Source organism: Corvus kubaryi, unplaced genomic scaffold, assembly GCF_017639235.1.
Source record: "Corvus kubaryi isolate FWS band 111438036 unplaced genomic scaffold, C.kubaryi_AGA036_p1.0 37385, whole genome shotgun sequence".
Lineage (NCBI taxonomy): Eukaryota > Metazoa > Chordata > Aves > Passeriformes > Corvidae > Corvus > Corvus kubaryi.
In genome coordinates this window covers 6885900-6903830 of record NW_024581127.1, presented here as the reverse complement: position 1 = coordinate 6903830, position 17931 = coordinate 6885900, and the positions used below count along the sequence as shown (strand labels likewise).

General features: G+C 38.2%; 1 protein-coding gene across 3 annotated transcripts in view; it reads right to left on the bottom strand.

The window, feature by feature from the left end:
* PKIA (cAMP-dependent protein kinase inhibitor alpha) overlaps window positions 1–17931 on the bottom strand; it is a 43863-nt gene that overhangs the window by 7322 nt on the left and 18610 nt on the right. The window contains exon 1 of one of the 3 annotated variants that reach the window (XM_042035935.1): window positions 11408–11467. The exons of the other annotated variants lie outside the window; for them this stretch is intronic. The gene's annotated coding sequence lies outside the window, so the exon portion shown is untranslated. Of the gene's footprint in view, window positions 1–11407; window positions 11468–17931 lie in introns of those variants that run through there. 3 annotated transcript variants of the gene reach the window in all.

Here is a 17931-nt window from a genome sequence, read left to right as displayed (position 1 = left end):
AGGAATATAACTGGAAGGAATATAACTGGAAGGAATATAACTGGAAGGAATATAACTGGAAGGTTCCCATTGTGGAATAGATAAATCTTCTTTTACTGGTTAGCCAGTCTCAAAATTTGGAGAAATTAGAGAAGAAACAGAGAAGCAAGAAAAAACACTGTGTGTATTTTATGCCATCTGTATTCAACAGTATTTTAACCAATTTCATTTTCCATTCTTCATAAAGTGATAGTGAGTACTTTATAAAAGCAATGACCTCAGCAACATAATTTCTTTATAGAGTTGTCTCTGCTTTTAATATTAGCTGGGATGTAGGAGGTAGGTAGGGGGTGGAACAAAGTTCTTTTCTACAAAAAGCAGAGTGTAACGAGTAAGAAAGTACAAATCGATAATGCTTTTGCATGCAGAACCCTGTGCTCATACACAGACACAGTTATGTTTAGTGTATTTTCTTTTCTGTTAATATTAGTTTTGGCATTGTATACAGTCCTCTTCAGGCTCAACTAATTTATTTTGGTGTGACAGTTTCCCTAAAGCAAATGCCTTACCATCATGTTTCTGAAATGACTGCACACCAGAGCAAGCAGAATTGCTAAACTATAATGCAGAGGTTTGAAAGCAGTGCTCTGTAAGCTAGGTATAAACTCAGAACTTCTTTTCCTTAGAAAACAATTATTTCTTATGTCATTATGAAATAATGTGATGATATGCATTAATGCAAGATCTGACAAAGATACAAGGAATACAAGATAGTATTTCAATCTCAGTAAGAAAAAGATTTGCATCCCTGCTGCAATACATGCTATAGATCCAAGCTATTGGAATTTTATTTTCTTAATTTATAAAATGTTAAAGGGTATGGGGAGGAGCACCTTCTCTTGCTGATCACATTGCTTTTACTGTAGTTTCACGTGTACATTTCTAAGGTTTCCTGCAAAATGCTAGGCAACCATGCTTTCCTCATGTTTTATGTTTCCATGTCATAGGGGAATCAGGGAAGCTTTCTTCTAGAGGAGTACTCCAAAGAAAAGAAATGCTACAGAACTACTAAACCAAAGCAGCACCCCCACAGCTTTATGCTTCCTTCATTTCTAAGCAGAATTTCTCTGGTTTTGCCCACAGCAGACAGAGGACATGGCCATACAGGCAGCAACTCACAGCTGCCTACAGAGAGAAGCTTTAACTGTTATTACTAAAGTAGCCAAAACTTCACATTTGCATAGAGTGCAAGAATCTTTTTAATCAGTTCCTACTGCAGCTGCTGGACACAAGCAGCTCTTGAAGTCATCACAAACATTAACAGCAGCAAAAGGTTCATCTTTTTCTCTTCAAATAAATCAAAAAACCCCTCATTTTTTATAAACACTTATTTTAAAAATAGATACAAAAAAGACAACAGCCAATCCTTCTCCACCCTCACTTCTGAATAACTTTACAAACCCTGTTCACTCTTCATCTTCATCCCCATTCCTCACCTCCCCAGATTCAGTCAGCTATATGAGGGTGTACATATAATGTGTCTGAGAAGCCAAGAAAAGGGTTCTACACCATATTTTATTTAGTCTAAATATAACTATATCAAGTATCATTGCAAGACTGACTGACTTGAAAAGAAGTTCACTGCTATCAAACTGTGGTGTCCCATGCCAAACACTCAATGGCTGACAGGCTAATTTTACGCTTATGAACAGCCATGATAAAACAGGAAACTGCTTAAAAAACCCAAACCAACAAAGCAACAAAAACCCCAAAAAACCAACAACCAAAAGAAAACCACCCCAACCCACAAAACCTACCACCACCACCTAGGGAGGGAAAAGAGGTCAGCATTGACTAAAAGCCTGCCTGACACACATAAAATAGCACAGTGCCTCTGTTTAATAACAAAAGCTTTTATGAGAATGAGACCATGTGCACTTCTTCCAGTGAACTGCCCTCTTACTGAAACACTGCAAGAATATTGAAGCAAGTGAAAAGTCTACCATTTTTTCTTTGCCCAAGGTGCACACACTGCAACGCCAAATATATCAACCATGTAGTAATGCAGCATGTCACTTGCAAAGGTGAAGGGAAACAAGAAGGACAGTTTTTATAAGAAAACAGCATAAGTTTTCAGACTTATCTGACCCATTCACTAAATAGCATTCACCAAAATCAGAGACTAAAAGATTTTAAGCAGAATTCACTTATATTTGTTCATGCTTTTTATTGCAACTGACTTCTAGAAAAGGAAGTGCAAACCATGAAAGCAATCAATATACAGGCTTGGATTCATATTAGTATAGACTAGTCCAAACTCACCATAGCTATCACCCCCATGAAGACATTCATTTATTTTTAGCACAGCAAAAACCACCACAGAGTTGTTTTCTTTTCTTCTTTGAAAAGTGCATATGACTGCATCAGGCCCAGAATAATCAGAGAAGACTGTGACTGAGGTGGAACAAGGTGCAGGGCTGCAAGACTTGCAAAATAATCCAGGTTCTACTCCATGAGCAGTTCCCTGGATATACAAACTACACTCCACAGAATATGCTTCTGTAAGATTATACTGCTCTTGAAACATTCCATAAAAAATGGAGAACAGCAAGGGAAATCTCAAGCTTATTTAGTCTTAGCTATGAAACAAGCTATAAAGCCATAGAAAAATGTGCTTGTAGAGAGCTTGTTTTTAAATGTTCATTTTCTGTATGCTCAATATGGGATTACTAACAACATTCTGATCAAAAAAGAATGTTATCAAACATACATTTATGACACTTCCAAATTTTCCTGTCTGTGTCTCCTCCTAAATATCAAATACCATTCTGTTTTGTATTGGCATTATCTTGAGACATTACTGCATAAATATGGAACTCCACTGACATCACCCAAGAGCTCCCCTTCCAATGAATGGCTCAGTGCCCAGCAGTTTGTACTTATTCACTGAACCAGTCATTAGGGAATTAACATTCACTTCAAAAAAATCTTTTTTTCCCCCCTTCAGTCTCTGTGGAAGGAGCAGAATTTGCTAATAACTCTGTGAAATATAATCTGAATTTCCTAAATAATTGCACTAACAGGTACTCCTGCATTAAAGATTGTGGTCACAGTCCCTCTACTTCTACTAATTTAATTTTTTCAAAACACTGCAAAACCAGTACTCTGCTATGTGGTATTTAACTGAAACAAGAGGGCTGCAAACCTCATTGCTACTGCCAACTGAACCAGCAAACTGAAGAAAGAAGCTCTGAGAGAATAAGGATTAATGAAACCTGCTGTTGAAAGATTGGATCCCTTGGTAACTGATAAAATACTATCCCACCAGAAATCTCCCCCAGCTGTGCTTTACCTTTCCTCCCATGTAGAGTCACTATGCCAGATAATGGGTTAGAGTTTGCATTACAGCCCAGGGGATTTTCATACAGCATATTTCATCTCAGATTCTTAGTTTCATAAACTTCTAGAAATGTGGGTATCTTAGACTTTTGTCTCTTTCCCGTCCCAACTCCTTCCTCACAAAAACTTTAGCTGAAAATTATTTGTAAGTACTTGAAGAATTACAGAGGATGAGAATGGCAGATAGGCACAGTTGTTACCTTGGATTTTAGCCAGTACATCAAGACATGCCTGTATTGGTAATGAATATACCATACTGAACATAATGGGTAGAGTAAGTATCCAAGGAATGCAGAAGGAGAAAAGAAGGATACCAAGGATAGGTTCAACAAGGGAAGGTGCTGGGTCCTGAATCTGCAGCAGAACAACATCATGCAATGCTACAGGCTGGAGGAAAAGAGGCTGGAAAGCTGCTCAGTGGAAAAGGACCTGGGGGTGCTGGTCAATAGCTACTGAACATCCAGAGTGTGCCCAGGTGGCCAAGAAGGCCAATGGCATCCTAGCCTGGATCAGAAATATTGTAGCCAGCAGGATCAGGGCAGTGATTGTCACCCTGTACTCAGTGGTATGGCTGCACCCAAATCCTCTGTTCAGTTTTGGGCCCCTCATGGCAAGGACATTGAGGTGCTGGAGCATGTCCAGAGATGAGCAATGGAGCTGGGGAAGAGTCTGGAGCACAAGTCCTGTGAGGAGTGGCTGAGGGAGCTGGGCATGTTTATCCTGCAGAAAAGGAGGCTCAGGGGGGACCTTATCACTCTAAACTGCCTGAAAGGAGGCTGTAGCCAGGTGGGGATCAGTCTCTTCTCCCAAGTAACAAGTGACAAGATGAGAGGAAATGTCTCAACTTACACCAGGAGCTGTTTAGATTGGATGTTAGGAATACTTTTTTCACTGAAAGGGTGGTCAGGCATTGGAACAGGCTGCCCAGGGAACTGGTCAATCACCATCCGTGGAAATTTCCAAAAGACTTATAGATGTGGAACTTAGGGCCATGCTTTAGTGGTAAATGTGGTGATGTTTGGTTAATGGTTCTACCTGATGATCTTAGAGGTCTTTCCCAACCTTAATGATTCTATGATGAGAACAGCATAACTTAACAGATACAGAAAGAATCAGTATTTGTGTTTTCAGAAATTTACCAGAATACTCCTTTAACTCCATAATCCAAATTATGTTAAATTTTCCATTTCCACACTATTATATAGCAAATGTTATCCCACAAGGTTCTGAAGATGACTGTCAAATCTCTGTAATTGAAAAAAAAAATCCTAAGAAGTTACTGATGAGTTCGCAAATGCAATCCAAATTTGACTGTGTTCCATAATCAATCAGTGAAATCCAGTACTACACGGTGCCACTGTTCTCAAGGGTTTGGGAGGAAAAGTACAGAAATCATGTGGTATACCAGCATGACTTAAAAATCAGTGTCTCTGCTTATGGGCTAGAGGCAGCTGGGGTTGTTGGATTTAGTCTGTTTAAGGGACTAGATACCTAAAAGAAGCCCAAGTGAATTTGAAGTACCTCTGCTAATTGGTATTCATGATTATTTTAAAAGGAAGACAGAACAAGAGCGGGCACTTGACATACATATGGCTTGTCCATGAATTTGGCACACGCTGCTGGAGAGCACCAGAGAGCTGCCATTTTCTTGGCAAAGCTGCAGTGTAAGGCTAAGAGGTACAATCCTTCAATGTATACTCTTTCTCCAACTATGCTTAATGGCAGCATCAAATAAGAGATTTTCAAATAAAACTCTCCCAGGCTTTGGCTGCTGAATGTTGTATCACGATCAGCACATTATTTAAATGTAATTATCTATATTCAGCTTTCACAAGGGAACAAAAAAAAAAAAAAAGAAAAAGAGAATTTGTCATTTAATAGCGTGTCTGATTTAGAGAAGGTGTATAATTATGCTTTTAAAATAAATTTTGGTTCCAAATCTAGCCTTAACTTAGAGACAGGGCTACAGGGCTCTTTCCAGTGAGGATATAGATCTATTCCACAGCAAGCTGTACCTAGATTTACGCATGGTCTTCTACGTTGAAAGCAAAACCAGAGGAACAATTTAACAAAAAGCATTTTTCTTCTGCAGAGATTGTATCTATTGTGTTATACCATAGTGTGCTTTTGCACAGATACAGATGAACAGGAAAATAGCATTAACTCTAGAAAGCCAGTTAAAGAAAATATTAATAACAATGCAAGATACCAAGCTGGGCAGTATTTTAATCTGCACGTTGAAAATCCCTCATGTAGTTTTTTCTGTCTGATGTTTCTGGAGTGACCAGCTCCATAAAATAGTAATGCAGAACAGGTCACTTACCTTTGACAATTAGCATACTTTTAGGGTTCACATTCTACACGTAGCAATCCTAGTACTACTAAGATCTTAAACGAAATTAGTGGGCAATTCAACTGGTCAAACAATGAAACAGAACAAAGAAAATTACCACCTGAGATTTTCTTCAGAAGAAAACTAAGCTTGTTTAAATCTGCATTTTAAAAGCACTATGAAGTTAGATATCCTTCAGCTCACAACCTATACAAAAAAATCATTCACAAAGACAGCTAATAGGTTTTCCTTCTATGTTATCTAAACTGCAGTTTTCCTAAAGAGATCTACAGAACTAAAAGCCAAATAATTACAATTCTTACCATATCCTTTCTCAGGCAAATTTCATTATGCCCATGACCATAAGAATTTGGTCTCTCATCCACCACTTAATTTGCACTCACAAATTTAGTTTTGGATTCCACTGTTCCATAAAACTGGGCAGTGAAATAACAGCAGAAAATAATAATAAAAAAAGCAAACATAACCAATGAAGCAATACTACAGAGACCTTGGTTCTTTGGAAAGATACAGTGCAGATGATTATTGATGGTTTGGGGAGTAATTAAAAAATAACAATAAATGTTTTGATATTTTGAAATTAGCATCCTATGGAAGAATTTAATCATAATATTTAAATATCCACATGGGGACACTACGTTAGGGAGCAGAAGAGGGTGACCTAGAATCTACCATCACTGTTCACTGCCCAACCTAAAGAGAATACTGATGGCAAGCAACATGTGTTTGTGAGAAAAGGCATCCACTGTTGTGTGACTTTTTACTTGCAATTTGTAAAGTCTTGGTTCGTGAAGGGAAGGAGTGAGTTACAGTACCACTTTTCAGCACGCTCTGATACTCTCTATGAACAGCTAAATCAATTGCAAGCACCTCATAATCATAGAGATAGATAAGGGCCTCAAGCCAGATGAGAGCATTTTAGCTCCTCACCTGACACACATCTGCTGAGCATCCTCAAATCTATCTGAGATGTAGGGAGGTCAATGTTTTAAGGTTCTGGGAGGATGAGACCAGATATGCAGCACCTTAGAATGGTGTGTTGCTTCAAGGAGCACAGGTATGACACTATACTGAACAAATACAGTGTTAAAATATAGTCAAAAGGACTGGTTTCAGCCTTTGGAGAAAGACTGTTTATTGGGGTCTTTATACGGCAATCCAGAAGCACTCATAGAACAGGGAGATGGAATAAGCCCATGAAGACTGTGACACAAAAGCCACCCCTCAGCAAGAAAAACGGGCTCTTCCTCAACTGCTGGGTTACTGGAAAAGACCAGTCTTGAGAATTCATAACTGACTGGCAGCTTGGAAATGCTCTGCGCAGAAAAGACAAGACTTGCTGCAGAAACGTGAAGCTGGTGTCTGCTTAGCATCAGGATGTTTAGTAGAGGGGATGGAGATTAGGGGGGAGGGAAATTTGTGTGGGCTTTGCTCATGAAGCTCTGTATCTTCCTAACCTTGCCTTTAATTCAGGGTTCATGCTATAATCAAGTTTATTCTCTCAGACACTGCTGTCAGTAGTGCCAGCATTCACAGCCAGTGATTTAAAGGTATTGATCAATACAGGTGTCATTAGCTGAGACTGTGCCTTAGAGAACTTGATATAAGCACTGTAGTGACTGTTTTTGTAACAGCCATGTCTCCTTTAGTCATTGCTACATACAACAGCCCGTATACGGCTTCATGGGGAAAAAACCCCAAAACACTGAAGTCATGATCAGTGACCTGCAAATATTTTGGGCCAAATTGCTGTGAGCCACTGTTTTCCTTACAGACAACTTTCCACTAAAAAAAATATACAGGGTTAGCAAACTTTTAACTGAAGGTCTGATAGCAAAACAGTTCTGTGAATTACCTGCAGACCAGTTTGAGCCTTCCAAACAACCAATGATACATAGGCAATAATGGGGAAGCCACTCAGATAAAGGGTTTTCTATGGAACAGATTTTCAGGTTTTGGCAGAAATTTAATGCTATGGAAGGGGCTAAGAATGAGATCTATTACACCATGAGAACTGCATATGTTCAGCCTTGAGCAAAGAAGGTTTTAGGGGAGACCCTTATCACCATCTTTCAGTATCTAAAGGGTGGCTAGAATGAGAATGGAGACTCCCTTTTTACAAGGAATCACATGGAAAAGATGAGGGGTGATGGTTACAAATTACTACTTGAGAGATTCCAATTGGACACAAGAGGAACATGACTCACAATTAGAACATTCATCCGTTGGAATAATCTCTCCAGGCAAGTGGTGGATTCCTTAGTATTGGACACTTTACAAGATTCAGCTGAACAGGGTGCTGGGCCATCTTGTCTAGAGGTGCTTTTGTCAAGAGAGGTTAGACTAGACCCTTGAGGTCCCTTTCTAACGTGGTATCTTATGATTCCTCGATTCCTGCTCTAGAGGACCTAAAAGGATTCTGGTCCATTGAATTTTCTAATTCAGCATCCATAAAATGCTTATCATGCAAGATCTATTTCCCTCACTATCTTTTTTTATTTTTTAGTTTGCAGTTATACATCTTGCTAGATATTACTTTACTAGTACTACGGCCCAAAAAAACCAACCCGACAAAACCCTCAAAACCCCCCCCCAGTCCTGCCCCTCCCCACGAGAAGACTCCATTCTCATCAAAAGGAGAAAACAACCAAAAACACCAACAAACAAGAAGTGGTCCACAGACCGTATGCAGTACATTGTGGCGCATTTTCCATTTGGGAACCAGCTGTGTTTTCCAAAAAATAGCTCCATGGTGCAAGGCAGCCTCCATTTCTTTACAAGGGCTCAAATACTCAACTGAACTATAGCTTTGAATGGCTAAACATCCCTCAGTAATTCATTATAGTTGTTGCAATTCCTAACAGCAAACCATGAAACTAACATGAAGATTCATGCTCTTTGTTACAAGCCAAGAAATGTAGCCCATATCTTCTACATAAACATATGCCCAGTCTGACAAAATACACAGCTTTTTTATGCAAAGGGTAAGAGCTTGCTCTTCATTGTTTTAAAATATCGATAAAGGTAATGGTTAGCAAGAAGATATTAGCTAGCACAGCCAGGACTTATCTATGCATGTGGTGGGCTAGAGGAATATGATTGCATTATAAAAACACAATTTGGATGTTTCAGATTTCAGGTGGGGAGGTACCATCCAGAAAGGGTAATCTGTCTGCAGAACAAGACCAGAGAGGAAAAAAAAGCACATGGAGATGGGGAGGAAGCAGCAATTGCCTTAGATAATTCAAGAGTTCAGTTAGAGAAATCAATTTACAACCAAAAAGGAAGACAGTGGCGGACTCTTCCAGCTGCTCTACCAAAAAGCTCCCAGTGGGCTAACTTGACTCAAGGACTTCACACAGGGCCACTGATTTAAATGAAGGGCAAGGCTCCTCCACTGCAATGGGTTGCTCCCATTCCCAAGTTAACTAAAGTTTGCATTTTGTGATGTTCTGCATTCTGTCAATTTGACTGATATGTTTACAGCATCTACAACAGCCATTTGCAGGTAACAAAAGCCTTTGAAAGGGAAAGCATGCAGTTAGAACAGCAAAAAGAAAATATCTAGATAACAGTATCATGACAGCATTTATAACTTAGCATTTATAACAGGAGGATGCACCAGCATTTTCATAAGGTTTCTTCCTGACCTATTTGCTAGGATTCTTCAATGTTTCAGTACAGTGTGTATGTAGTCCGGCTATCAAATATTCAAGACATCTAAATGCACCACAGTTTAGCTGTCCTTAAATTCTTCCCTATTATTAAAACAAACAACTGTCCCCCCTCCAAGGCACTTTCCTCAAATCTTTAGGACAATGTAAGCTACTAAATAGAAGCAACATTTGTTGCATTACATATCTTTTCAGCAGTTTCTGGAGAAGTAGCTCAACTGTTTGCATGTGATTACCTTTTAAAATCATGCAGTCATGACTCATCATGAAAGAATGTGTTGCAGCATCCAGAACAGAAGAGCTTGAGCTTATTACTGTTTCTTCTTGGACAGTGGCAAACACTGTACTGAAAGGAAAGGATTTGCCTTTTTTTGATAGCAGGATCAATCAAAACCATATATTTCTAATTATTAAATATTGGTTCCTATTTGCTTTTAATAAAACCAATTACCTCTCACAAAAATAAAACTGCTATAGTACAATATGCTTCTGTTAAGATCTCACATTTCATGTGCAAGCTTGGAGTTTCCAAAAATACTAACAATGACATCACATTTTTCAGTATTTGCAGAGATAAATACCACTGGGCTCGCCTGAAGACCTGTGAACATGAGACATCTAAAGTATATTTGCAATGCCTGGCACAGACAAAAAAATGGATGGAAAAGGCAATTTCTAAAATACTGATTAATGTATTGTGGCACAAAGACGTTCACATTCCTGGTTTATCTGGTCGGCTTTTTGGTTTGTTAATAACAAATTGCCTTTTCCATCCTTTTTTTTTCTGTGGCAGGCATTTAAAACCTACTTTACATTTGAATTAGTTTTCTCAGCCATTAGACACTCTGCCTTTTAATTACTATCTAGAAGCTACAAAAAACCCCACACAATTTGGCTAACAGCCTTTCAGGTTTTTTAACTTAAAAGCAGTTCAATTTATTATAACTCACAAAATAAATTCACATTTTATACTGTGTATCATTTCACTTTGGTTTCTCCTATTCTCAGGCTTACATTTTTCAAGGTTTCCATCATTTTTGCATTCTGTTCCCATGTGTACACTGACTACTTTAGAGACTAAGGACTGCCTGGCTCTGTTGCTATGCAACAGCATAGCCTACTTAGGGCTTCCTGAAATAATTGTCTCAAATGTGCTTTTTTTAGACTTGTTTCCAGCAGGAATACTTTACAGATTCTTTATAATGGACCACTGATATTACCACAGTGTTAGATAGTGATCACCTGGGAAGTATTGGTAGCTACCTAAGATTAAAAAAAATGATGTTACTGCTTGCAAAATTCCAGACATACCTGCTGCATTTTCACAGGGAGGTAAATATCACAAATATTCTTATATTTTTGCCAGATGTTATTCCTGTGTATGAGAGCCACATATTATCAGAGGAAAAAAATATTCTTAATCGCTGTTTGTTTCACTCTATTTCATTCAACAGAAAAGTTCTCTATTTAGAGTATGTCACCACTCAGGAAAAATGAACCCTCTTTATATAAAGTCTATTATAAATTTAATCATCTTAACAGAATGAACACATATGCAAATATTCTTTGTTGCCATTCATTATCAAATAAGTTGATTTTAGAATTCTTTAGGACAAGGTTCCAAATTTTTAAAATCACACTACAGATACCACAAACTGGATGTGTATTTGCTTTCTGAGGTATCTTCAAGCAGCCCCTGAGAAACTGTCCTGTGAAACCTTCAATCTTTCCAGCCTTCAACAGCATTTTTCTTTTTACAACCTTCCTAGTGCTGCTGCTTCAAGAGCGGAACAATAATGTTTTGTTTTCTTATAGCTGGGGTCATTGGGAATCTTAAGCTAATTAATCTCTGTAAAAATACATACAGCAATATAAACACAAGTCTCTTAATCAAGCATTGATTAATTCCAGAAGGCCAAATGCCCTACAATGCACCAGGCTGAGGGATCAAAGGAAGGAGGTCTAACAGTACAGAATATTTTAATGAAAGGAAATATTTTACCTCTTATTGTTTTCTCTGTCTTGTTCACCTTAGCATGTTCAGCAGCAGTTGCATCTACAGAGAGCAATGTGTCAGTCCAGAATTGAGGTAAAGAGAAAGATGTTTGTCAGAGCCAGAGAAAATAAGAGCAAGGTTTAAATTAAGGTCCCTGCAGAGGCAAGTCTACCTGCAGTCTTTTAAAGGAAGAGGGAGAAGAGAGCAGTAATTTCATACTGTTTGCAAGTCTTAAAGATGACTTTTTCTTAAATGGAGTGGACTGTGCTAGGCTTCTCAAAACCAAATGCAGGAGGTGGCTTAAAGGGGTAATTTTCCACATTCATATGCATAACCACATACATGCATAATAGCCAAGCTATCCAAGAATATGATTCAGCAAGGTTTAGTGAGTGGGACTCTCCCAGAGTGATGCACTTCAAGTCTCTATTCTTTAAACCACATAAGCAGTACAGCTCAGACTCAAACCTGTAACAGTATTGTTTTGAAAGCAAAGAGATCAAGTTCTGAAGAGCAGTAACACTTCGAAGGATCAACAACCAGTTTGAAACCTCAAAAACGACCCAGAGTCAGGTGAAGGAGAAGAAAGCATTAATAAACAACTCTTTATCATGGTGAGATTGGTTATTATGTGCTATATGTGTTATTATGTGTTATTTGTATTTTATACTTTGCAGTATTTATGGGCATTTGGAAGACAGGCCAAATAATTTCTAACCTAGCCAGAAGAAGTCCCTTATATTTGCTACAATATGCTTGAAGATAGGAACCTTATCAACCTCTTTTGCACGTCCACATTTAAAAAATAATCTAATTAAGCAGAGGAAAAAAGCAAAACAAACAACAACTCTCTTGATAAATAATCCTTTGTCACGTAGAAACATTTTGTACACTTTGTATTGAGAATTACGCACTATAGAGTACTTTCCTGACAAGTTTCCATGTGTTGGAACTAGATGGAAACTAAAAAAAAAAAAAAAAAAAGTGCTGCATTACACATTCTGTCCATGATACTCAGATTTAAGATGCATTTCTAGATGCAAATCCAGGTACCCTGACAAACACAATACCCAACCACAACTGAGTAGCATACGAGTTCTGCAAACCACAGCTACTTAAAATCACTGTTAGTAAGCTTTGAATCTGATGGTCAAATATTTCTCTTTGCTCCAATTTCAAGTGAAATTAAAGCTCAAATACTTAACTCATATTCCTCTAATGTCCCAATTCTTCATCTACAAAAAGAAACTGCCAAATGGAGGTAACATTTTGGGCAATTTACAAGCCAGCAATGGAAGCATATAAATGAAATAGAATTTTCTGGACTCTCACAAAGCTCATTGATTTCAGCCAACCCTAACAAATTGCTCAATCACTTTAAAAGATGGCCTATTAAAACCCACATACAGTAGACATTTTATATTCATGCCAAGAAAAGTTATCCAAACAAACACATATTTCCTGCAGCTCAAGTTCTTAATTCTACCTTGCAACTCTCCCTTTCGCAGAAGTTGCTGAGCACTAAGAAATGTTAGAAAAGCCTAAGAAGAATCTGAACATACAGTTCTTGCCATATGCATAAACTCAATAAAATACAATAATGTGTAAGCCATGTTTTCTGGATATGAGCATATGCACACAGGAGAACTTACAGAAACCCTCACAAAATTCCTGAGAGGAATTCATGTTGTTAGACTACACAAATCCATCTGTATTTGAATAGCTTACCCGAGCTTCGAGGCCATGCAAATCACAGATTCCCTCCTTTTTACTACCTGCTGGTGGATAATGAAAGGAAGTACCAGCTGTCTGCTTACAGTAAGAATGTATATGTGGGCAGAATATTTCTTAAGACTTCCACTTCTTAAATCCTGGCACAGGGAAAAACCTCTCAAGAATAAGAATCACCCACAGATGTGAGTTCCTGGATACCATGCTCCCCATAAAAGGCAAGCTGCAGGTACAAATTCAGAGGAAGAAGGTAAAAATATAAAAAAGTGCTGCTCAAAATCTGAAGTAATGAAACCCGCATCTCATAGTCACTAAGGAAGAGCATTGTTCAAGTAAAAGGTAAACTTTAGCAATGAAGACAATAAAATAATTAAGTAATTAGGAGCCATTGCAAAGACATATGGGCAGAGCACAGTAAGAAAGTGCATGAAAACAAACCCAAATAGACTCTCAGACTGAGCAAGAAGAAAATCAACTTGAAATGTCTCCTGACAGAGATGAGACTTATTTTATTTTTATTTATTTTATAGTTGTCATTCCTCCTGGCAAAAATCTTGGGATGCTGATCTGTAAGCCTCTATCCCATCCCAAGTACCATTGTCCACCTTTATACCTAGAAAAACATAAAGGACCATAACACCTGAGAAAAGTGGTAGAAATCAGTAATGTTCCTATGCAACAGTTTGAGTGTTCAGGGTTAGAGAACTTTGAACGTGGCTTTATCTACTCATGTAAATATATGTATGTATACCTGCAGAGGTGGGTATCATGAATTATTCACTTCATCTGCATAACTACTTTCATCTAGACATATTTAGCAGTAGACTCTGTAAGCTTAGTAGATTTCCTATAAGCTGTAAGAGAACTGCCTTCATCCCAAACCTTTGTCTGTTTATTTTTGAAATAATTAGTTTTAAAGAATCCCTTGTAGGTTGACCTTGGCTGATGTTCACTCTGCTCTCTCATTCCCCCTCAACAGGACAAGGGAGATGATGGTAAGATGAAAGAACCAGTGGGCTGAGATAAAAACAGGGAGACATTGTAGTAATTATCAGCACTAGCAAAACAGATTAGACTTGGGGAAAACTAACTTACTCCCAATTAAAATAGGTTTGGATAGTGAGAAACAAAGACAAGTTAAAACAACACCTTTCCTCCACATCAGTCCCCTACTCTCCCTCACCCTGCCTTTGCCCAGGCTCATCTTTACTTCTTTAGTTTCTATCCCATCACCCAGCAGCCCAAGGGGATGGGGAATGGGAATGTGCAGTCATATCTCTGCTGCTCCTTCCTCCTCACACTTTTCCCCTGCTCCTGCATTGGTCCTTCTCATGGGCTGTTCCCACAGGCTCCAGTGTGGGCTGGAGTTCTTTCAGGAAACACCTGGTGTGGCACACACTAGCAGGCAAATACCTACTCCTATACCTATTCCACTGTGGTCTCCTCCATGGGCTGCAGTGGAATCTCTGCTCCAGTGCCTGGAGCGACACCTCCACTTCTTCCTTTTCCTTCAACCTTTGTGTTCCCTGTGCTGTGTCTCACTACCTTTGTTTGTTGCTCCTCTACCTGTTTGTTTTGGTATTTTTATTTCCTTGCTTAAATATTTTCCCGGAGTTTTCCCAGAGACACCACTGTCCTGGCTGAGGGGCTCAGCTGTATCCTGCAGTAAATCCATGGAGCTGACTTGACCCTGGCCTTTCCTCACACAGGATGCCCCTAAAGCCACCTCGCTGCCGACACCTACCCAACAACAAAATTCGTATCTGTCAGAAGATACTCAGTGGCTATAAATGACCATAAGTACTTACTGTGCTTTCCAGCGTCTTCCCTAAACTCCACTAACTGCTGAGACTGCCCTCCTGTCACTTCACTTAAGACTTAGAAATCACAACCATGTGAGGCTCTCACCCCTGGTGTCTCAGAGCTGATAGGAGGCAGCCTCTTTCCAAGCAAAGGCTATGTGGATAAGCACGTTAACACCATGAGAGATGGACAGTAAGGCACTATTCTCTACTCACCAGCTTCTACCATCGCAGACCAAGGAAAACTCAGCACTCATGAGCACTGTAGCCGTGACTTTATTATAGACACCAGAAACAATGTGTTTTTCCCCAAGACTGTAGCCCTGTTTTACGTGAGAAAGGACAATGAATCTTTTCTGCTATTTTAAAGAATATTAATACAAGATTAGCGCTGCCATTTTTAGGTTTCTGTACCAAGAAAGGTAAAAGAGGAGTATACACCAGCTTTTCAAACTTACAGGCTACTTCCCAGAAAGCATTCACTACAGAAACTAAATTACAAGTTTTCTTCAAGATCACACCATATTATTCAATTGAACTAATGCCTCTCAGAAGAGCCAGAAGTGCCAAGAATGCAAACACACTGCAAGAGGTAACATGTTTGTTTGTGGGTCTACTCTAAGCATTGATTAGCTTGTTCATAAAGTAAACATTCCGAAAGAACAATAGGTAAAAAGAAAACACTTGCCCATATGCCAAGATTGGGTAAATAATTAGACTATATAGAGACTCATATTCTCAGTTTCAGGTGACCAACATGAGATATTACAAAGGACCTTATGCTTCAGAAATTAGTATGAACTAACCTTTGTAAAAGTATTTAGGATTAAGTAGTGAAATAAACTAGCAACTGCAAGCCCACTTATCACTTCTGAAAATTTGACTTAATGTAACGTTGAAATTTAGGACACCACTCATGAAATTTGAAGATAAAATGCAAATTTGAAGACCAAACATTGATGAAGGAAAACCCCACTTAGATTGCAGCTGACTTTTTAAAGTCAGACTTTAAAAAACATTAAGGGAAGAAATATGGGAGGCAGGAGAGAGAAGGCAAAGACATTTTTTTTCTACTCCTAACCAATTAATGCCCAAATTTTCTAACATGGCTATTTACAACTGGATTAAAAGCTTCACTGAGCATGTACTCCACAGGTAACCTTTAGGTAAGTAAATTCTAACTTTTAGTGCAATACATTTGAAATTTGCTATCTCAACCACCAAGAATTATCTTCTCTACCCTTCCCTTTAACAAAATTTTCCATTGCTACTACACAGTTTATACCTACAGCCTCTTCATGACCCAGCAGAAACACCGCCAGTATTTTCAAACAAATAGCACTGATATTTGCACAACAGATAACATTCCATATTTGTTTTCATCAGACTCCAATGAAATCAGAGCCAAGCTAAAAATGGCAAGACGATGTATCTTCAGTTCAGGAAAGCTTTTCAGCAGTCTGAATGAAATAACATTCTGATAAGACACATCTTAACTATACCATGCTCAGACTCAAAGTCTGTTTTAAATCTTTCTTCACAAAATGCTTCTACTCCCCCTAAGTAATTTGCTTGTTAACCCTTTGTTGGGAATATCTTTAAAGTATGATTTTCAGAACCAAACAAGATTTTCTCCCTCTTGTATTTTGCCACTTTTCTTGCTCAACACCCTATGAGGATTATTCAAACATTAGCACTCAAATATTAAAATCAATGAATTTTTTAAAAAAATATGTTATTAATTATGAAATATAAAAGTTTAAACATGTCTTGACATGTCTAATCTCCTTTCCACAGAGATATTTTTCATGATGTCATTACAGGATTAACACATTTGTAACCAGACAGCAGTCATCTACATGTGACAAGATGTTTTTTGGGAATCACTACAAATCTTTCAGCCATTTGACTCATATGCCAAATGAAACAAACTTATCTGTAAAGTCAAATTTGGTTATTGCCTGAAACTCCATATGTATCACATTATATAACATGATGATTCTTAGGTTCATTAAAGCTATTTTTCGTAAGTTCTCCTCTTGTTTGGCCTACTTCAGGATGCCATTTAAGGGACTTCAAAAATTAATGGGTTCAACAGAAAATAAAATCAAACTTAATCAAAATTTCCCCACAAAAAAACCCCCAACACAAACCTGAAGGATTTTTTTCCTTTTCTTAAAAAAGATACAACTGGACTGCTGAGAACATGTAAACAGATTCTCCAAGCCTGACAATCGAAAGAGGATATTTATATGAAGACAAGGATAAATTAAGTGCTACGCCATCCTCATGATAAAAACAGTAGAACAGGAAAAGGCATTTGCCATATTTGATCTAGGAATATAAGCAGAAAGAAGGGGGGTTGTTTATTGTTAAAAATCAAACCAACCTTCCATAATTCCATGAAACACAAGCACACCTCTTCCACTTATCACATACGAGACCAAACCACTGCTTCTTACCCAATGAAGTTTAGTTGGAACAATTTCAGTTAACTTTCTGGTTAAATGACAACTTCAAGAAAAAATAACAAAACAAGCCACCACCTGTAATTTGATTAAATACAGACTATGATTACACTGCCAACACAGGCAAACTGGTTTAGTTTGATTACTAAGCAGGTAATCAAAGATTCCACTGAGCTCTAATGTTACTGCATGAAGTTTTAATGAAGCAGCACAGCATTATGTCTTTCAGATGTTACAACAGTAACAACCAAGTCTTTTAAAGCAAAACCATACGAGACTCAGATAATTTTTGCTCTGTTCAGCTTCATATTATGTTCTTTTTTCTGCATTCTTCCTACTAATCTTGGGCACTCTAAAACAATAGAGCAGAGGAGGTCCAGAGACAGAACCATGCCTGATACTAGGTAAGAAGGTTCTTAGAAACAAATCCTGATGAGGTACATCTAGAAGAGTAAGCACTTCAAGTCAGCTCACATGCTTCATTAAGAAAATTACTCTCATTATGCCATTATAAGGCTGAATATCTTTT